Source organism: Juglans regia, chromosome 9 (assembly GCF_001411555.2).
Source record: "Juglans regia cultivar Chandler chromosome 9, Walnut 2.0, whole genome shotgun sequence".
Classification (NCBI taxonomy): Eukaryota; Viridiplantae; Streptophyta; class Magnoliopsida; order Fagales; family Juglandaceae; genus Juglans; species Juglans regia.
The window spans coordinates 7,514,000-7,537,294 of record NC_049909.1 but is presented as its reverse complement, the minus strand read 5'-3'; the positions used below and the strand labels follow the sequence as shown (position 1 = coordinate 7,537,294).

General features: G+C 38.6%; 1 protein-coding gene across 2 annotated transcripts in view; it reads left to right on the top strand.

Annotated features, from left to right (window-relative positions):
* Positions 1-23,295, top strand: part of LOC109001242 (F-box/kelch-repeat protein At1g74510-like) — a 945,981-nt gene that overhangs the window by 541,817 nt on the left and 380,869 nt on the right. The window lies entirely within an intron of this gene.

Sequence of the window (23,295 nt, the reverse complement as noted above, 5' to 3'; positions counted from 1 at the left end):
TTGTTACAAAGGTAATCATATGGATTGACATGCATGGATTTGGCATAATAGTCTTCCATTAAAAATGTCTATCCATTTTTGGAGGGCTTGGTTTATGGCTTTGAGTGTGGATGATAGATTATGCCGTTTTGGTATTCTTCTTGTTTCTAAATGTGATTGCTGCAATAATGGTCATGTTGAAAACATTAACCATGTGCTCTTTGAAGGTGATTTTCCAAAAAGAATTTGGTCCTTTTTTGGCAATCTTTTTGGTTTACCTCTTGGTAGATCTTGGAGACAGAATGCTAGGATTTGGTTTAGGCGTGCTAGCTCCTCTTCACTGGTGGGCTTTATTGTTGGCATCATCCCCGTTATTGTTACTTGGCGTCTTTGGAGGAGAAGGTGCCTTGCTCGGATGGAAGGTATTATGGAAACTCATAATTTTGTTGTTCACTCTATTTGTGTGTGGTTAGGGTCTTTTTCTCAGGCCGCTAAGCAAAATAAGAGTCTGTCCCGTAGAGATGGCATGATCCTTCAGGCCCTACTGATAAATCCGATGGTTCCGAAAGTTCCATGTTGCAAAGTGGTAAGATGGTTTAAACCGCCGTCGAGGTGGTATAAATTGAACATGGATGGTAGTAGTATTGGTAATCCAGGTTCTTGTGGCATTGGCAGGATTATTCGTGATGATTCAGGTAGGCTTGTCCAGGCTTATGCATCTCATGTTGGTTATGGTTCTAGTAACAAAGCGGAGCTCATGGCACTCCTTCATGGGTTGAGAATTTGTAAATCGTTGAACATCTCAAATGTGATTGTTGAAATAGATTCTATGGTGGTTATCTCTTGGTGGCTCAGAGGGAGATGTGGTGTGTCGTACCTTGAGGATTTTTGGGAGGAAATTGTAGGTTTGACCTGCATAATTCATTGTCGTTTCCAACATGTTTTTCGTGAAGATAATAGGGTGGCGGATTGGTTAGCCAAGGAAGGGGCTTCAGGTATTGATTTTGATTTTTCTAATAATTCTACTATGCCTCGGGTTCTTCGAGGCCTAGTTCGTTTGGATTCTTTGGGCCATCCCTCTTTGCGGTGTTAGGTCTGGTTGCTTTGTGGTGGTTTTCTTTTTCATGTTGTCCTATAGGCTTGTTATAGTTGGTTTTTTTTTTCTGGTTGTGGTTTTTTGGTGTCACCCATGGACCTTATTTTGTTACCACGGTATTCTTCCGCCACAAGTAAGAGTTTTATTAATAAATATTGGAAGGGGTCATTATTGGACATGTGACCTTCCGCTATTTAAAAAAAAAAAATTCAACTTATCATGAAAAATACTTTTGTCATGACCCCGAAGGCTAGGATGGAGAATTATCCTGGTAGAACTTCTCTTTTTACTGTGGAGTATTTAAGAATGGAGTGGTAACCCCTAGATTGACAAAGAATAGTCAACAGGCTTCGAATGGGTTCTTTTTAAAGTAAGCCGGAGGGAAGTCAAATTTTTATGACACCTAAGACTGTGGATATACACGTTATGATATTATGTTATATTACTAATGCATTGAAAACGAGTTTGTAGACAACATAGTTTCAACGTAAGTTGTACTATAGTCACCGACAGGTACTCACAGTGCATATGGGAAACTGTAACGATACCACATGTTATGATGTTACAATTAATTATGAATTACTAACAATAATGAAATGTTATGATGAAATCATGTCTTTTGATGATTGAAATAAAAATGTTCTCTAAATGAAAATATGTGTCTCCATTTTTTTGAAAATGTTAAAGAATTTGGATGGGAGACACACGCACATTTTTCTACATTTCATATTTATCATTCTTCATGCATAATTTATCTTTGTGCAGGTTGGTTGTTTAACTTACTAAGATTTCGAGTAAATATCACCCCTTGTGGGACCACTATCATTCCACTCGGAATGGTAGAAGTTGTGTCAGGTATCGAGGAGGATGGGCTAGATGGAGAACTAGATCCAACTGATTGAGGAGGAGCCGAACCTTGAGAGGAGACTAGATTTGATCCTTATGTATATTGCCCAAGTTCTTCATGCTCTCGAACGCATGAAGCGGATTATTTGACTTTGATCCTTAGTTGTACTAAGTTTATGCTATGATTTTACTTTGAACTTGATGGTCACTAATGCATTTGGATGTTTTTAGTTATCATGGCATAAGTTATATTTTCACCCTTATTTTCACTGTAATTATTGCATACTGCTAGTTGCATACTATGATGCATTGATATTAATTGTCATGTACAGGGGTATGTAACCTTGTGTTGCATGTCCCGACACTCTAAGTCTCCATTTCATCCTAAGAGGAGGTTGGGAGCGTCACAAGGTGGTATCAAAGCAATTGGGTCTCTAGGTAAACCAACATGTCCTTAGGAATAATATGCCAGAGTAAAGGATTTAATCTATAGAGTTATTAGGCTTGAAATCCTGCAGCAGGAATTGGATCTGATACGCGTGCCTCACAAGATTTGGAAACTGAAGTAGCATAGCACGTGAAAGAAAGGAAAGTAAATGCCCAACAAGATCAGGACTGTTGTTTTGATGGAGGACGTGACTTGGTGAACGCGATTCGTTAGATGATGGAAACCATCAAATAGTAATAGGAGGTGATCCTGAGTCAAAACCAACAATACTTGCAGTTTGAAAGACAAGAGAACCAAGGGTGTTCATATGAAAGTTTTTGATATACAAATACCCTAATTTCAAGGGAACTGAAGGACCTATGAAGGCCAACAAGTGACTACAAGATCTCGACAGGAACTTCGAGATCAGCGGCTGTACTGAGGGACATAAAGTATAGTATGCGGGGCTGCTTCAAGGAGAAGCCGGTAGCTGGTGGGATACAAAGAGGTATCTTTTAATCAGAGAGTTGGACAGTATCACTGTAACACCCTAGTCCCGGAGGTCCGGAGAGTTAGTTCTTATCACTTAATATCAACTCCAATATCACAACTATAAAACCCAAAAAACTCCATAAAATATTTAACTTATTTGTTCATTCCAAAAATCCATTTCCCTCCACAGAAATACTGAACAAAGCCTCAATAAAATAAAATAACATCTCCACAAGGATTCAAATCATCCATAACTTGACGTACCAAATAACTGGTAACGATAAAACCACTAAATATAATCCTTCAAATATACTTGTACCCTTAGCACTTATTCATCTATGATCATCAGACTTTTCCAATACTTCCTACTCTTGTTCTCCAATTGAGCCATTAAAATATCTGAAAAATGTTTGGAGATAAGGGGTGAGTTATCAACAACTCAGTAAGTAGAGAATATATACTAGTGTATAAACATGAGCATTTATCAGAATTCAGAATGCTGAACAAAATATTTTCATTCAGAATGTAGAATTAGAATAATTCTTTTCAAAATGCAAAACCATAACATGTTACCAAAAATATAAGAGCGAAACCAAGTGGATGTGGATTAATTTGGGAAGTCATGATGTTTAGGGCTACTACAATCTTAGACTTTTAGGAAAGATCAATTAATTAGTATTCCGGGCTTAAATGTCAAAATACGTTTTAATGAGAGATTTAAGTTATGTGTATATTTTATAGGAGAAACCAAGTGGATGTGGATTAATTTGGGAAGTCATGATGTTTAGGGTTACGAGAATCTTAGACTTTTAGGAAAGATCGGTTAATTAGTATTCCGGGCTTAAATGTCAAAATATGTTTTAATGAGAGATTTAAGTTATGTGTCTATTTTATAGGTGACAATTGAAATTTGTTTGGCACTATTGTGGAAAAGTTTAAAAAAGTTGAGAAGTACAGGTAAGCAGGGATCATATGCTAGACTTTGCATAAAAGAAATGAACTGAGGTTGATTTTGGAAAATATGTATGTTTTGTTATGAAAAGAATTTTTAAACAGCCTCAGTTATTTGTTCTACATTACTCATGAAATCCGTATGAAAGTAAAAAGTAATTTTTACCATGACTGGTGTAGACATGAGCATCTTTTTGGCATTCTATTACTGAACTGTGCAAAAGGAACGAATATGAAATTTGATAATTTTTTCACGTGACATGAAGTTGTTCTAATCTGTTTTGGAAAATGTGAAATGATCTGAATCTAATGCAGTACTTTGTTTTGATATGATGTGGCATCTAAAAAATTTTTGGCATGACTTTCTAATTCTGTATGTGTATCTAATTCTGTTATGTTTCTAATATGTTCCATTATGGCCTGACATAAGAATAATAGTGGTATACGGCCTAGCCACGGATAATAATAGTGGTATATGGCCCGGGCCCCCAGAGGTATAATGGGTGGTTGTTTACAATGGTAGGGCAGTGGTAGAACACTGGTTAGAGAGAGAGAGACCAACTAATGAGAGAGAGAGAAATACGAAGTGAGAGAACAGGTGAGGGAGAGATGAAACTCACTGTGTGACGCGACGGAAAGAGGGTGCCCTGAGAGGAAACGAGGTCTTGGTGAACAATGAACCCAGGGTGGCAACGACCGGCATTTTCTAGCTGGTAAGGACTATGTGGAGAGAGTTCGCACTGTAGGTGGCTGGGTTGTGGCTTGACGTGCTCTATTTTGGTTGCTAAAAAAGGGGTTGCCGTGGGTTGAGAGTGTGGAGCACAAGTGGACTGCGGAGGTACAACTAGGTGGCTCATGGCCGTGCCACTTGGTGGTTGTCGTGGGCATGGGTGCAGAAAGGCTACGCGAGATGGAGGCTGGTAATTTTTGGGGGAGAAAACAGAGATAACATGGTGATTGTAGTTCCTTCATGGGGCTGAGCAAGGCTGTGATCTACCCTTTTGTGATGGTGTGCAACGTTGAATGTGGAGGAGCCATGGCTGTAGAGGAGAAGCAGGCTAGGAGAAGGTTGCAACAACTTTGGTCTACTTCATGCATGAGGGATAAGCGTATATATATATATAGCTGGTTGAAAACTAAAAGCAAAACCCTAGAGATGTGAGAAGGAGGGACGTGATTGAAACGGACGTGAATAATGCATGCTGAGGGAAATGGACGTGCTCGAAGCCGTGTATGTAGTGGAGTCTGGCAGAAGATCTTACGGGCTTGGGTTGTTTGGCCATTTCAAAAATCTAGGCTCAGGTCTGGTAGTGAATGTGACGCCAGCAGATTCCGCTTGGGATCGGATGGACATCTGAAGCGTCGGGACATGCAACACAAGGTTACCTGTCCCCGTTCATGACATATAAGATGCAATGTTCCTAACATGCATCTAGCATTATGCAATATTCGCAGCGGATAATTTTTTTTTAAAAGCAATACTATGCACCAAACTTATGATATCCCAAATACTTACAACATACTTCATACATAAAGACATACTAAACAACTGAGATCACAACACTAATCCAAAATGGTTGTGAACAAAAGAGTGCTGGAGATTGAACTCCACAAAATACAATTAGTAACCTATGGCAACTACATCTAAGTCACACTGTCGCTTAGTCGACCGTTTCCAGTTGGTCGTTTTCTGGTTCTCCTTCCGATCTTGTAACAAAATCTACCATTTGGGGGGAATAGTAGTTGGGACTACCACAGTGAGATTTGATTACAAATCTCAGTAAGTTAACAAAAAACTTCACACAGGTTAATGATGCATGCATGACAATAAATGCATGACTGCATGATCAAAGTCAATAGTAAACATAACATAACTTGACATAACATGGCATGAAATAATAAGCATAACATGACTTGACATAATATGGCATGGTATAATAAGCATAACGTGACTTGACATAACATGGCATGAGCTGACATAACTTGAACTGGAACTGAAACTTAGCTTGACGTGACTTGACATAAACATGAAACTTGACATGAACGTAAACTTGAACATAACATAACGTGAAACATGACTTGAATGTGAAATACATGAACTTGGAATCTTTCTCAGTAGACTTAATTATAAGTGACCATATGGGTGCTACACAGGTCCCCTTGAGCCGTGTGTCCTTGCCGATTACCGCATCACAACACAGGTGTCTATACCAGCTGTGAGTGCGTTAATACGTACTCCACAGTTGTTGCGGCCCCACGTATCCTACGTGTCACAATTGCTGTGTCTCACGTAGTGTATGCTCCACAGTTGTTGTGGCCCCATGAATTATTTGTGCCACACTTGCTGTGGACACACATAACATAATGTGTACCATCGGCGTTAGTGCCTGGCGTGCTCCGGTGACCAGCTAAGTAGGCCCCATTCACAACCTGTTGACTGTATTTCGTCAATCTAGGGAATTTCACACCTATTTAGACACTCCATGGTGAACAAAGGAGTTTCACTAGGATATTACCCCATCCTAGTGCTTAGGGTCGTGATTGACATGAATAACTTAACAAGATTGTTCTCGAGATACACAAACTGTATTCGAGACGGGATGACATGGATACGAAAAGACAGAAGTCCTGACATAGCGTAACGTGACGTGAACATAAGATGACAGACATGACATAGTTGGGACATAAATGTAACAGAGTACATTTCATAACATGGCATACATGTAACATGCAACATTTCATAACATGGCATACCATATAACAGACAACATTTCTTAACATGGTGTAACATGTGACAGTGAATATTATGTGACATGAAATACATGTAACAGATGGCATACTTAACTTAGCATGACATACTTGCAATGTATAGGAATACGTGACAGAATATCTTGTGTAACAGATAAATAATTCATGACAGAATAAATTCTGTGTAACAGATAAATATGTAATGACTTGGCATGGCACATATGATATAACATGCATACATACAATTTAGTTCCCTTACTCATCACTCATACACATTAAACTGATAGTAAGTTAAAAGCTAACTTACCTCGATCGTCGCGTTCTACTAGAATAAAGCGCGAAACACGAGGAACTGTAAAAGGTTATTCTAAAAGTTAGAAATTAATTACTAACAATTAGAAATGTGAAAAGAGACAACTTAGAATAAAATTACCATTTTACCCTCTACATGTGGGCAACTGACCATTTTACCCCTAACTTAAGGATTTGATATCCTAATTCCAAAAATTACCAAAATTTACATTCCTCATGTAAATTTTGTTCCAAACTCAAATATCAACTCAGAAAAATTTAAGACCAAATATAACTATGAAGAACTCACTATGGCCGAAACCTACATAGGCCATTTGTCTTGATTTTGGTTGCAATTCTTTCAAGTTTCAAAACTCATGAATAAACCAAAATCTTGTAACAAAGATCTTCCTATCCTAAGTTTAAAAACACCCTTAAAAAATATCCATTAAGAAAAAGCTAATTATCAACACCAAACTTTTTGTAAAAAGACCCAAACTTTTTAACAAAAAGTAAACCTTAAATCACAAGTTTTGACCTTAATAAAAACATCTCCAAAAATTCCAAAAAATCAAATCTTACTTCTAACATATTCATAACATCATCCTAAGATCAAAAATGAATTAAATCATCAAACAAAACCCACCAAAAATCACAAAACAACACTTGGAGTTTTTGGTTTTAAACTTAGTCCAAAACAAAAACTGTTTTTCCCAACTAACTATGATCAATCTCTTGATCTATGGCTTAAAGACATGTGATCTTCAAACTAACACATCACATGGTTTAAAAAAATGTGTCCAAAAGAAGATCCAACCATCAAACTTAAAATCACATGGCTAAAATTTAATAAAACATGGATCTAACTCAAAAACATCAAAGTTTAGGCCTAACCGAAATCCTCTTGCATAGAAAATCATATCTTTAAAAATAATACTAAATATCTTCGAAATAACATTCTAACATGTATATAAGAGGCTTGGGGTCATCACATAAAAATATCAAAGCCTTTGGAATAAGATTAAACCACGAAATATTCAAACTTTCACAAAACAGAAACTGTTTTTCCACTTCCAGTTTTCAAGTTTCTAACTCTAAGAAAATCTATCATCAAAAGCTTTATTCAAGCAACAAAACCTCAATGAACATTCATAAACACATGTTAAAAACACTCTATAAATTTTTCGTACCAAGATATGTCCATTAGCTTGGTGAAAACTTTCAATACATAACATACTCTCCAGTTTCACGCCCAGAATGACCTTTCCATGGTTAAAAATACTTTTTACCATCCAAATGAGCATGGAATGAGATTAATAAGATATCCACGGAACCTAAACTCAAATACGAACAACTTATGTGAAGGAGTCATCGTGAGATAATACTTAAAAGGGATCACAAATAGCCACGCAAAAAGACCCAGAAATCTGCCCGAGAGAGCTCTTTTGGGTTTCTCTCTAAGAACGGGGGAAAGAAGTGATAAAATTGAGAGAAGTGTGTCTTGCATGACTTTAGACTTCTGGAGGGGGAAGTTATGGGCTTGAATGACCCTTGATTAGTGGTGGCTATGTGACATAAAGTGGAGAATAGAGAGGGGCAGAGACTGCCTGCAGCAGCTGTGAAAGATAGAGGTTGATGGAGTGGATTTCTCCTTCACATCAAGGCTCTATTGGGTGCAGCCAATGGCAGTGGATGGTCTGCCATGTGGGGGAGGAAACGTCTCCAAGAAGCTTTGCCAAGGTGGCCAATTTCGTGGGCCTTGGTGGGCCCCACCAAGTGGGCTTCAATTTGGGGTTTAAATGGGGTTTGGTTAGGGTTTGAGATGCTATCAAGCCCAAAAATCAATTTTTCTTGGCCCAATCAAATTCCCAAGGTTTAAAATGTTGAATAATGATGTCATAACAAGGATTTGATTAATTAATAGCACGTGGAAGTGATTTAATCAAGTGATTAAACACAATGCTAGAAATTGGATTAAAAAGGGTTTGGAGGCCAACTTTAGGGTTTGGGAAAACCATTTAGGGTTTTGGTTTCAACCAAGCTTTTGGGGTTTCAATTGGATTCCAACCATTTAGGGTTTTGCTAGGGTTGAAACCCTCTTTGGTCTGGCACAATTTGGTTGAACAGATGAAACACAGCTTTGCTTAGGTGGCATGATCTCACACCTTGATTCCTTCACAAATCTATCTAATGGTTCTTCTTTGTACCAAGTGTCTAATACCATTTACAATGTGTGGCTAAGATCTTGCCAAATGTCCAAATAAAACTTCTCTAACCTAATTTGGACATTCCACACTATGATTTTGAAAACATTGCAATGGGTGCGCTTATCGAGGTTACTATTCACTTTAAAAAGAAACATAATAAACTTAGTACTAAAAAATTCTAAATATTCATATTAACCTATAGTGAAAATCGTTCACCGAAATTCAACCCCGAAGTGCCCTTAAAAAATAATTTCACAATTTTCAACAAACATTTCATCCGAAATTATGAAAATAGGCTATTGCGCCATAAAATCCTAAATAATGCACTGAGTGTAATGGCGCAGACCATAACTCATTCTGACACTTCTAACTATCTCAAATAATTAAACTCATAAATCTAGCACCATAGTGAGTGATAACACTGATCATGATGACAGACTAAAACCTAACTGATTGGTCGATTCGTAAAAACTTATGGGTTTTCACGAGATTCTTAAAGTCAATAGAAATTCCACCAATGAACTTCTAGTGGGCTATTACAGTGAAAATAAAGAATAATAAGTGGGCTTTTTCATATGTCTAACCCAAAAAATATAAAAACACATGCTTGGTGCTAGGCCCGGGTGTTACAATCTTTGTTTTTACCTGGGATAGGTTCAAGGAGAAGTTTGACAATCGATTCTTCCCAGAGTTGATAAAGACTCGGAAGGCCCAAGAGTTTGCCACTTTGGTGCAAGACAATCTCTCAATTGAGTAGTATGCTGCAAAGTTCATGGAGCTGGGAAGGTTTACTCCACACCTGATTGCCACTGAAAAGATGCAGGCTCAGAAATTCCAAGGGGGACTGCATCCCAGGACTCGCAGTTACGTAGTTGGGTTTCACATCCACAATTTCCACAAATTGGTTAATGTGGTTGCAATAACTGAAGCAGAACAACAAAGTGTGGCTGCCCAAATCAGCCTCGAGAGAAAGAGGGCTTCCTCCTTCTCTACTGGCGGGAGTAATGTCGAAAGGAGAATTATCCATGGTGCCTTCAAGGGCAAATGTATTATGACAGCTCCACCTGCTGCCTGCAAGAAGTGTGAAAAGAATCATGGTGGAGAATGTCAAGTACGTTTAGGAGTATGTTTTTTATGTGGTCAGTCAGGACATATGATCCGGGATTGCCCTCATAATGCACAAGGTGGAAAGAATGATCTTAACAATCAGCCCAATTAGAGGCCATCTGTTCAAGCTCGTGTGTATGCCATCACCCCTGGAGAATTCAACAAGCAAATACCCGAGGAGGAAGAAACAGAAGTCATCCTTGGTATTTTCTTTAAATACCCTTTTTTAGAAATTAGCTATCTTTATAACTACTTAGTACTCAGTAGTTAATTATACTTTAGGTAAAAAGCAGGGGTCCTATGAGCTAAAAAATGCTCATACTGACAACTGTTCTGTTGCTCCCTCTGTGGTGGAAAATTCTGTCGAAAATTTTTTTTCATACTATTTAAGGCTCTAGCCATAGCGAGATTACCATCAATATGAGACAAGTCATTCTCAGGTTTCGGATGTGGTATTCCTGATCGGTCCATCTTTCTGATAAAATGCGTCTCTTAAAACTTGATATTTAAAATAAATAAACAATTTAAAGTACAACAAAATTTTTTGGTACTGCACCTAGGTATTTTTACGATTTTACCCAGAGCCAGACCGCTCTGATACCACCTGTGGCGCCCTCGACCCCCACGTGTTATTTTTGTGGAGTTCTTGACACCGGGATGATGACCACACAGATCACGCACCCTAACGACCAGTGCTCAGAGTGTGTACATCATGCAATAAGTGTACAAAATAATATTCGCAGCGAAGAAATAAAAGGTCTTTCTTTATTAAGTACCATAATTGTTCAAAAACAGTAAAGTAACTTTACAAGGATTAAACATTCATCCGCCAGATAAATTAAAAATAGGAAATAACATAAGGGAACAAATCCCATAACGCTGAATAGTTTCTCAGCAATTCAAACTTCCGGCAGAGCTGATCCCTTGGGTTCATACTCGGGCTCTGTGTCATACTCTACGGCACCATAAGACGGAACCGTAGGGTAAAACACCACAATGAGATTATGACATCTCAACAAGTAATTAACCAAAACAACATCCAAGAGATTTATAGCACAATATTGAAATCACGCGTCCCCATACGGACAAATATGCAGAAAAACAACTTATCTCCTTTTTCCCAAAATACCCTTTTTACAACTCACGCCAAAAATCTCATTTTTGGTCCAATCATAACCATTAATTATTAAGCATGCACCACGGTCTCCCTTATGGACCGTCCGCATGACCTGGCTCTCATCGTCACACCACGGGTAACGTCCGTGCATGAGACTTCATAACGAGCGATGCCCAGTTCTGCGCTCAGCGCGTACATGGCCAAGCATCCTCTAACCTCACCAGCCAAAAGGTCACGGAATCGGTACGAGAGCGTTACCGTCTCGTCCGTTCCTGTCGCCACCCAGCGACAACTTAGGGAACGTCACGTCAGTCTGTTACGCTCCCGAGTGACCAGAGGAGCTCCACTGAGATAAAGCCCCATCTCGGCTTGGGGTCTTGATGCACACGCACCCACATGTTTAGTCACAATTGCAAACAGACCACGTGACATCACAACACAATTTTAATAAAAACGATAATTATATTCAACCATTAATTGGAATACACATTTAAATAACTCATCTACATAAAATAGCCCTCCATTTACAATTACACAGTTTCACAATTACAAGTAAAATCCCGTTCTCCAATCCGGCCTAAGGCCCAATTCCAACAACTCCAATTTACAACCCAACGCTTCAACGGCCCAAGGCCCAATTCCAACAGACCAATACAATCAACAGTTTATGAAAGACAAATACAACAATATTATTTTAAAACTGGAAAATTACATACACACGAAGATGAAAAATTTCTGAAAGATAAAGCGAAAAGGGCGTTTGCTCAAGGCGGTGGCTCAACAGCGGCACACGGCGGAGCTCACGATGGAATAGTGCCAAACAGGGCTCTCAACTCACGGGTTGGGTCAAATTACAAGTTAAAAAATACATGGGTTACTCATGGGGATAGTCAAACAGCCAATGCAAAACACTACACAACCACTCGGATTCACCAACAAATCACAGAACAAACACTAATTGACTAGAAAAGAAAGGTGATTAAATCAAGAGAGGAAGATGAGGTTTTCGGAAGATTTAATTGTGCAAGTCGTGGCCTATAAATAGGCCAACCATGGCAGTTTGTGAGACCGTGTGTCGCACGGGTGGAGAGGAAGAAACCGGCAGCACAAGCCGTGGAGAAGAGGTAGCATATCATGCCGACGCATGGCACAGCGACAAGGACATCACAACCTGAAATTCACAACCAGTTGACACGGAGCTACTCACGGTGGCTGGAGGTGGCCGTGAAGAAGGACAGCTTGACAGCGAGCAAATTTGGAGCCCCACTGAACGACACGGAGAAGAAAGAAGGAAGGAGGAGGTGGAAGCTTGTGGGAGAAATGCGTGACTAAGGTTCATGAGGCGCTGGCAGCAGCTGCGAAGAAGAAAGAATTCGAGGAAGAAGAAGATAGAAGAAGAAACCATAAGCAAAATTAGAAGAAGGAAGGAGAAGAAGCTGAGCGGTGTAGAAAGAAGAAAATAAAACCCTAAGGGCAATCCTCCAAACGGCGTCGTTCAATTAAGGGGAGGGCTGGATTTATTCCACACGGGCTGGGCTTCAAGCCACACGGGCTGGACTTCGGGCTGGGCTTAGCATGGCGCATGGGTTGGGGTACAAACCACACGGGTTGGGTTTCTAAAACTTAAATGATTGGGCTAAGCTTCACACAGGCTGGGTCTAACACAACACACACTCACCCATGGCCCAAGACCAAAATCACACAATACAAGCCCAAAAATAAAATAAAACACTACAAATAAAATAACACCAATAAAATAACAAAAATAAATAAACAGCAAGGAAATAAAAACCCAGATTAAAACATGCCAAAATAAATTACAATACCAAAAATAACACAATTAATAAAAATATACATTGAATTAAAAACTCAAGAATTTATGGATCTCACACGATCACCTGTACCTGCATGTTGAAAAACTTCCCTTTAACCCTAAAAGAGTGATTGATGGAAGCCAACTTGATCATCTTCGACCAACTAGGGTTCGATGTTATACTAGGAATGAACTGGCTATCCAAACACCGTGCTAGGATAGACTGTATCTTCGAACCATCTGTAGTTGGCCAAATCCGTCAGACATGAAGGACTGTGAAGGCTACCCCCTCTCCAATCTCAACTTTGCAAGCAAGGAAGTGCATGGCTAGCGGTGACACGACCTACTTAGCATTCATAGTGGAGGATCTTGGTTGTAGTAAGGAGATTCAATGGATACCTATAGTCGAGAAGTATCGTAATGTCTTCACCGATGATCTACCTAGATTACCTTATGAAATTGAAACAGAGTTCATTATAGAGTTAGAGCCCACTGCAACCCCTGTCCATAAAGCCCCTTATCATATGGCCCCTCTAGAACTAAAAGAACTAAAGGAGCACATAGAAGAGCTATTGGAGAAAGGTTTAATTCGACCTAGTTCATCTCCTTGGGAGCACCAGTTCTGTTAGTTAAGAAGAAGGATGGATGATTAAGGATGTACACTGATTATAGGGAATTGAACAAAGTAACAATTAAAAACAAGTACCTGTTACCGTGTATCGATGACCTATTAGATCAATTGCAAGGAGCATCAGTGTTATCAAAGATAGACTTAAGGTCTGGCTATCATTAGCTCAAGATTAGGGAGAAGGATATCCCTAAAATGGCATTTCAGACTAGATACGGTCACTATGAATTCCTAGTGATGTCCTTTGGTCTAACCAATGCCCCCGCCGCATTGATAGATATGATGAATAGAGTATTCAAACCCTACCTGGATAGCTTTGTTGTCGTATTCATCAATGATATATTGATGTACTTGAAGAGCGAAGAATATCACAAACAGCATCTCTGTTTGGCACTACAAAGGCTAAAAGAACATTGGTTGTATGCCAAATTCAGTAAATGTGAGTTTTGGCTCAAGGAGGTAAAATTTTTAGGGCACATAATCTCAAGTCAAGGAGTATCAATTGATCCCAACAAGATCAAGGTCATGGTAAACTGGAAGCATCTGACTAATGTGCATGAAATTTGGAGTTTCTTGGGATTAGCTGGTTACTATCGGTGATTCATGAAGGGATTCTCCAAGCTGCCAGGACCCCTTACTATCCTAACCAACAAGAATGCTAAGTTTATTTGGATAGAGAAATGTGAGCAGAGTTTCGTGGAACTCAAGGAAAGACTCACAACCACTCCAGTAATAGCCCTACTTGAACCTCATAAGCCCTATGTGGTTTTCAATGACGCATCCAAATCAAGACATGGATGTGTGCTCATGCAAGAAGAGTGCGTTGTCACCTCCGCTTCACGATAACTAAAGAACCATGAGTAAAATTACCCCACCCATGACTTGGAACTAGTTGTCATAGTCTTCGCTTTAAAGATTTGGAGGCATTACTTGCATGGCCCAAAATGCAAAATATACACTGATTACAATAGCCTCAAGTACTTATTCAATCAACAGAATTTGAATATGAGCCAGAAAAGGTGGTTAGAAATTATTAGCAACTACCAGTGTGAAATCAAGTATCACGTTGGCAAGGCTAATATAGTGGCGGATGCGCTGAGTTGGAAGGCGCAAGAGGATGATCCCACAGGCCCCGCCTTGGAAGTAGAGTCCCTTTTGCACAGCATGAGGAGTTTGCCGATCAAGGATCTTCCTGCCGACGTATCCCTGACCACAGTACAAGAATTTGTACCAATAAAATGAGAAGAGGTGAAAAAGCGTCAGATGAAGAATCCCCAATGGGCAGAAATCAGATAGAAGGTAGAATGGAAGGAGGGACTAGAAGGTTTCACCCTCATAGATGATGGGTTGTTGTACTACCAAAATTGAAAAGGTTATTCTAGCTGATCAAGAAATCAGGAATAAGATATTAAGGGAAGCGCATCAAACTCCATACACGGCACACTTAGGAAGCATAAAGATGTATCGAGATTTGAAGCAACAATTTTGGTGGGAAGGCTTAAAGAAAGATGTAGCAAAGTATGTTAATAGATTCTCAGTTTGTAGAACAGTCAAAGTAAAGCATCAAAGACCCACTGGAGATTTACAATCACTTCCAATCCCGGAATGGAAATGGGAGGATATATCCATGGACTCTGAAATCAGATTACCAAGAACTTTGAGGGGAAATAACTCTATTTGGGTCATAGTTAATCGCTTAACTAAAAGTGCTCACTTTTTAGTAGTGAAAAATACTAACCTTATGGAGAAGTTAGCTCGGCCATTTGTATAAAAAATAGTGCGACTTCATGGAGTTCCAAAACTGATTGTATCAAATAGGGATACCCGTTTCATCTCTCACTTTTGGAAAGGCCTTCAAGACGCTCTAGGCACCAAGTTGAAATTTAGTAGTGCCTATCACCCTCAGACTGATGGGAAAACTGAGCAGATAATTCAAATTTTGGAGGACATGCTTAGGGCGTGTGTTTTACAAGAAAAAAGATGATTGGGAAAAGCTCTTACCATTAATTGAGTTTGTCTGCAATAATAGCTTCCAGATCACCATTCAGATTGCACCATACGATGCTTCATAGGGAGGAAAAGCAGGTCTCCCTTATACTGGGATGAAGTAGGAGAAGGAAAGATTTATGGTGTAGAGATTCTTTAAGAAATGAAGGATCAAATCTAGCTAATAAGGGAAAGGATGAAGGTTGCCCAAGATAGGCAGAAGAGCTATGCCGAATGCTGAAGAAGGAACCTTGAGTTCGAAGTTGGTGATTGGGTCTATTTTAAAGTATTGAATATGAAAGGAGTCTTTCGATTTGGAAAGCAGATGAAGCTAAGTCCAATATACAAAGGACCTTATGAGATATTGGAAAGAGTAGGAGAAGTCACTTATAAACTTGATCTTCCTGCTAACTTCCAAGGAATTCACAATGTCTTCCACGTATCTTCCCTCAAGAAGAGTTTCGAGGGATAGATACCATCAGTTATTGATATGAGGGATGTTTCGCTCTAGCCTGACCTAACTTATGAAGAAGTTCCTGTTCAGATCATAGATTAGAAGGATAAGGAACTTCAGAATCAAAAAATTCCTTTGGTTATGGTTTTGTGGCAAAATCATAATATTGAGGAAGCTAAATGGGAAAAAGAAGCTGACATGAGAAACAAATACCCTTATTTGTTTGGTATGAGAATTGTTTGACATCACATCATCACATTTGCATCCATTCATGCATGGCATTCATTGTTATTTCGCCGTGTGATCCACATTCCCTCTCGTCACTTTCAGTTGCACCATGGTTGTTAATGGTAGGATCGCCTGTCAGACTTATATGACCCGTGCTCGACTTCGGAGGTTGAGAGGTGAGCAGCGATAGAGACGACACGACCATATGGTCGACACATTTTGGGCTTAGGAGGAGAGGCTAAAGTACCACAGGACTCACATGCTTGACCATGATGGGAGAGGGAGCATCTGTTTGAGGAGAGATCTGCCACATGAGGAGCATCAGCCTTATGACCCCGTCCGTTGGATGGGTGAGACTAGGACCAGATGGCTTAGACATCATATGAGATCAACTTTCTCAGTTATGACAGGTCAGCTTGAGTCAGCTTGAGTAGCATCTGATAGAGCAGGAGCCACTTATTCCTGACACCACTCCCCTTGACACATCAGATATTTCTGACTCATCCCCGAGTTGTGTTCATTTTCGCAAGGAGGGAAACCCCTGGCTTGAGGATGAGGAATATAGGTAGCGGAGACGCCATGAGGAGAGAGTTAACACTTTCCATGATTCGGAGGTGGATGAGTATTATTACCACACCTAGGATGAGACGTCAGAGGATGGTGATGAGAGACCCCATCGAGCCTTGAGCTTTACCAAGGTTGGTGAGTCACACTTGACTTTTGCTTATTGCATGTCTTGCTTTGGCCCCGATTTTGAGGATGAGATCTTGTTTTAAGGGGAGGAGGATGTAACTCCTCGCCTAATTAACCATTAGAATTAACCTTTAAATGCTCTGGATTAAGCTTATGATTTTGGACTTTAAATATATTTTTTATATATATTATTTTGTTTGATTATTTTATTTACTTACTTAGATGTTGATAGTGAGATTTGTTTTGACCATGGCACTTAGTATCATTAAGCAAAGGGTTAGAGAAGCAAGCCCATTAGTGGTTCTCGTAAGGCCTTTAGGACCTTAGAACATTCATGGGCCAAGCCTTAGACTAAGCCCTTGGGGAATTCAAGACTTAGAAGCTAGCCTTAGCCCAAGTGTAAGAAGGGCTTAAGGCCTTTGGGCCAAACTTGGTGTAGAATTGATCCATGGTCCAATTAGGCCAACACAAGCCCTTTCAAGCTCATCTTAGTGGATCTTGAGGCTATTGACAATGTTGTGTAGATGCAAAATGACATATATGAAATCAAGATCAAGATCCCCTAATAGTGATCAGTAAAAAATTCATATTTAGGCTCTTAATATGAATAATGACAATATAATTATAGTACCTTTTGTTTATATTTTTAACTTACCTCTCACTCTTAACTTACTTGTCTCTCATATTAGGCTATTAATATTAATATTATTTTTATTTGTAAATATGACAACTTGTTTTTGTATAGGTACAATGAGCCCAAAAAAGAAGGCAAAGACCAGTTAACCACTCTTGAAAGTGGCGGCCCAATTATTCTCCTTTATTGATGGGCCACCCCTTTCTGTTGATAAGATGGTGGAGTCATCCCCTTCTGTAGGTTGTGTTCCCCAGCCATCCTTATGCTCATAGGGAGGGTCTCAACAAATGGTGGCCAACTATCTTCATATACAAATGAACAGACCCAATCATGCACATCTGCAACCATAAGACAACAATCACATGCAGAAAATGTTGACTTGTTCTCTGAAATTGGGGATTGCTTTGTCATTGTTGTCAGTATGCTTTTTTCTTACTTTTTATTTATTCAAATATGAATTCATATTTACAAAGTACTAATCATGTCACTAAATCCATTTATGCAGATGATAATGGGGGTTGAGTCAAGAAGCTATTGCACTCATTCATGACATTTGGCATTTATTAGAAGGGATGCAAATTGAGATGGAGCACAATTCTTTTGGTCAACCTATCAAAAAGCAAGATTCAAAGGTGGCAAGGTTTGGTAGCCTAATAGCGAGAACTAATATGTTGGTACCAATAACTTATATGGATTGGAGGTCGGTGCCGAAAGCCACAAAGGGGGAAGCATGGGATCTTATAATGGTACAGAATTTGTATTATACCACTCTCTTGGATTTAATAGGTTTATTTTGGAAAGCTTGTTAGATACAAGACATGTGTGATTTTATCTTGACTATAGGGCAAGTTTAAATTAGCTCCTAATGATCAATTGCAAGGACAAGTCCCAATATAGTGGACTTATCGTAGCTAGTGGACTTGGCCACTCTTTGGTTTGATCTAGAATATACGGTAACAACGTATTTCAATTAGAGTCTTAGAACGTCAATCAATTAGTTATTGCAATCATAATTCTCATAATCTTTGTGATGGTGTGGTCAAAATGTAGTAAAAACAATGAGCGTCATAAGAAGCAGATGGTTGTTCGTATGGGAGGATCAAATAGTTATGCAAGATATGCCCACGATGTTGTATTTGTTTAATTAGTATTTATTTGTTGTTTAATACTTGTTAATTACATGTTTTAAATATATATGTTAACTTGTAAGTTACACGCAGCAAAAATCAACTGGGGCTTTGCCAAGTCAAGCCCAATTGTTTGTCACGATCCATAAGAAAAAGGATGACACTCACTTCAATGATGAGACGAGGAAGAAAGTGGTGTGCTTGTTATTTATTACATGTTGAGATGGAGGAACTTTTGACATAGGACACAACCTCCATAGAAACGAGGTCTAGAGGAACCATCACATCAACATTGGATGATGTTGATTCTAAGTTATGGGGCCAGATCGGCCTAGACATGTGCACGGTTTGGGGTTTGGGCCAACCTTTGCTGGGCAAACTAGTCAGCATTTGATACCAACTTGGCATTTAATAAAATGCACATTCTGCATAATGAATTAATCGAGTTGTAGAACGTGAACACCTTCATGCATGCCCAGGTTAACACTCACGTACATTTGGTTGATGTTAATCGAACTTGTTTTGGACTTTTTGGACCCTCTTTAGGATTTATATGCAAGCTTCCAGAAAAAATCAAATAGATGATGAAAAGCAAGAGAAAGATGAAGAAGTTGAAGAAGAGGATGAGGATGGGGATTGAGTTATATTTTAAATCAAATAAAAGTACAAAATATTAATATAGTATAGTATTACGACCTTATCTATATTATTGAAGCTATTGAAGGTGTTATCTTTTAACGTTGTTCACCAAATAATATTTATTTTTAGAATCTAGCGAAGTAAAGTTTTGTATTTAGTTATTATTATCAAATGATCTTTTAAATAAAATAAAAGTATAAAATATTAGAAGGCTAAATGTGTTCAATTATATTGTTTAAAATTATTTCTTTATTAAAGTATCTTGTGTGCATAATTAATAACTTAATAACAAAATGGGTAAAATTTTCAAAAGCCAAAGAAGCTAAAAATTTTAACTTGGCACCACAGCTCCCTATCAAATTTTCGGTCAAATTTAAGTCTCCTCTCTTGTGCTAACAAGCTAGAATCTCTTCTTCTCTTTCTTTGCTCATTGGGCAAAAAATGGTTCAGACTATGCTAGCCACTCATTTTTGAACAATTTGTCACTACTAATGCTCTCCGATCATATCTTGCGGATTTCATCTCCACATTCTTCTTTGTTTTCGCAGTTCTGGAATCGGTGGCATCATCTCGAAAATTATTTTTGCAGTTTTGGGATCTCCACATTCTTCTTTATTTTGCTTTGCCTTTGAAATGGCGATCGGAGGCCATATCAGTGTCACGACCTGTAACGCCCCAAACCCGGTTGGCCTGGAGAATTACTACCTGTCACTTAAGAACATGTTTTCCAACACAACTAAAATAAAACTCCAAAACTTTATTAGCAAAACTCAATCTCATGTACTCTAAATAACCACATTGAAAACTCCACGAAGTCATTTCTGCAACAAAATAAACTAAGGAGTCCACAATCTCCCGGTAGTCATAACAAACCAAACTAATAATTTCATAAGTCTTACTAAACCCAAGCCCAAGATATAATTAAATCTAAAAGACATTAAAACTAAAGGACATCATAATTCCTTCTTCCAACATCCTCTCCTCAGCTTAATCATCCTCACCAATCTAATCCAGGTCCTCAGTTGGACTCTCCACATCATCTGAAAAATATTATGAAGATAGGGGGTGAGTTATCAACAACCCAGTAAGCAGAGGACATATGCTAGCGTGCAAACATGAGCATTTACAAAGTATAGCATGCAGAACAAAATATTTTCCAGAGTTATCATGTAGAATGATCAGCTTTTAATTTCGACTTCCAAGCGTAGAAGCTGTCAAAGTAATACAAGGGTAAATCCCAAGATCGAATTCACAGGGACAATGAGAATTTAGCAAACATTTCATTTTCGCAAGACCACATATTACCGTTTGGAGTGACACGAAAATTTAAAATAATAAGTAAAGAGAAATAAATTCCTAAACTTAACCACCAACAATATTTACACCTAAATGTGGGTATTTACTAAGGGAGTGTAGAATGAATTATGAGTGAAATGGTCGGGACGTTAACTTAAACCTGTAAGAAACAATTAAACAAACACTTGGGATGCAATTTTCACCCACCCATTTGGTGATGGATTTACTTCTCTTTTCATTTTCTCTCAACCATTCTCTCATTCCTAGAAATCATAGTCAGATAATATAGCAATGAATCACAATTTTATTTTAATAAAACTACTTGACAAATTATATAACAATCATAGAAAGTGAAAGAAAAACGTTAAAGTCATGTTACTTGTTCAAGTATCAATTGTGCCTTTACGTCTACAATTGATCTAAGCCAAGAACAAAGAACTCTAATATTTTCTAGATGCACATTGAGATATAATCCATTAAGTTAATCATCAAAAGTACTAAATATTGAAGTAAATCCAATCCTAAATAGTCACGGGTTACTCATTGAATCCCAAGCTAAAAATCTAGCCTATCATCTCTAGATTAACAAAATGCTCAATAAAATTAAAATCTAACATCATCATATACTGTTTCAAATGAAAATTACTGAATAAAAATATACTGTATCCCACAAATGTGCTGAAATCCAAAACCCAAAAACATACAAATTTGCGGAAATTAAAATGAACTGGAAAAATAAAAATAAATTGAAAAGGCAGACGAACACTGTGCGAAAATAAAGCCGAAAGAAAGAACTGTGCGGGAGAAAAAAAACTTGCGGAAAAAAAAACTATCTAAAACTGCCGGCGCACGAAAATGTTTTTTCCTTTTATCCTCTCCCCTTGTGCACGCCTCAGCACGCGTTTAATCTCCCTGCAGTGCCGTTTTGCATTCATCTTCATGCGTTTTGACGTGCCCCTGCGTGCGTGCTTCCGCTTTTCGCGTCCCGCCCAGCAATCGTTCCACTTCAGCTCGCCTGCGTTTCATGCGTCTCTGCTGCGCGTTTTGACCCAGCCCACGTTCGTGCATTTCGTTCCAGCCCAGTGCACACGCAGCTCCTGCGTTTCACGTCCATCTCTTGCGTTTCGAGCGTGGGCCTCAGCTACGCGTTTCACGTCCAGCCCACGTGAGTCTGCCTTCCAGCCCGCGTGAGTCTGCCTTCCAGCTCCTGCGTTTCATTCCTTCGCCACTTGCGTTTCATGCCTTCGCCCAGCGCGTTTTGATCTGTTGCAGCTGTGCATTTCTTTTGTTGCTGGCATTAGGTACTTCCAATAACACCCATATAATTTTAATATCTTTTCCACAATGCCTGCAACATAAGTAAATTATCAGAATAAAATTTGGGATATTAATAAGAATTTAACATTGAGTCAAGTATTAAAAATCAATGCATAATTAAGTGCTTAATTCATTTTTTTGTTGAATAATTCATTCACTTAAGCAGCTTTATCATGTAATTTTTATCACTTTATCACAACCCCCAACTAGCTTTTTGCTAGTCTCTAGCAAATAATGCGATAACAATATTGTGGAATTCAAGAGTCAGCTACTAAACTCAAAAATCTCTACAAAAGATCAATCATATTGAAATCATGGGCATTAGAATATAGACAAGTCAAATTTTAACTCAACACAAAAGCTTATAAAATTCTCAAGAGCTCAAACAAGGAAAATGTACTTAAGCTGGAGATCTTTGAGTGCACCAAGTGTGTGAACAGATTTCCATTTGTTGGTTTCAAGATCTCTCACAATAGTTTCAACCTAGCAACTTTTTTCAAGAAAGACCAAAAGGTCTTCACTCCAATTCAAAACCATTACGTTGGCGGCTTTCACGCTATCACACTTTGAAAGACCCATTTTTTTTTAACAGATCCCGGTGATAGGCAGCCTTTTCCAATGTACATGCCCTTTTTTTTTTTTTTTGGTTCATTGTAGTTCTTGCTAGTTGCTTAGAAGAAACCACTGATTGTCGTCAAACAAACCACAAAAAGTATCTGTTTGTGTCAATTAAGGTCATCAATCAATAGTTTTGAAGTAACTTTCCCAAGTTTGAGTTGATAAGACATATCATAAGGTCAAGTGTCAAACTTAAAACTAACCAATGAGAATTAGTGTAGCCCAAAACTGCAACTATCTGATCTTAAGTAGAGAAGTGTGAAAATAGTAGCTTGGTAGCAACAAAAAAAAAATCAGACCCCACAATAATTAATCCTGAGAGACTAATGGTAGAAGGCTCTCCTTACCCCCCAACTAAAAATGAGCAGTGTCCTCAATGCAAATCATGAATACAACAAAGCATGAAAGAAAATAGGGCCGAAGGAAAATACCTGAGATGGCTGAAAGGATTGTGAACGTAAAAATGAAACCATAAAGGAATAAACAGTGCTGAACCTGAAAAGATATACTAAAGAAAAAGAAAAAGAAAGAAAGAACAAAACATAGAACTGAAACAAATAAAAGCAGAAAAATAAAAGGAAAAGAAAGAGAAAAAGAAAAA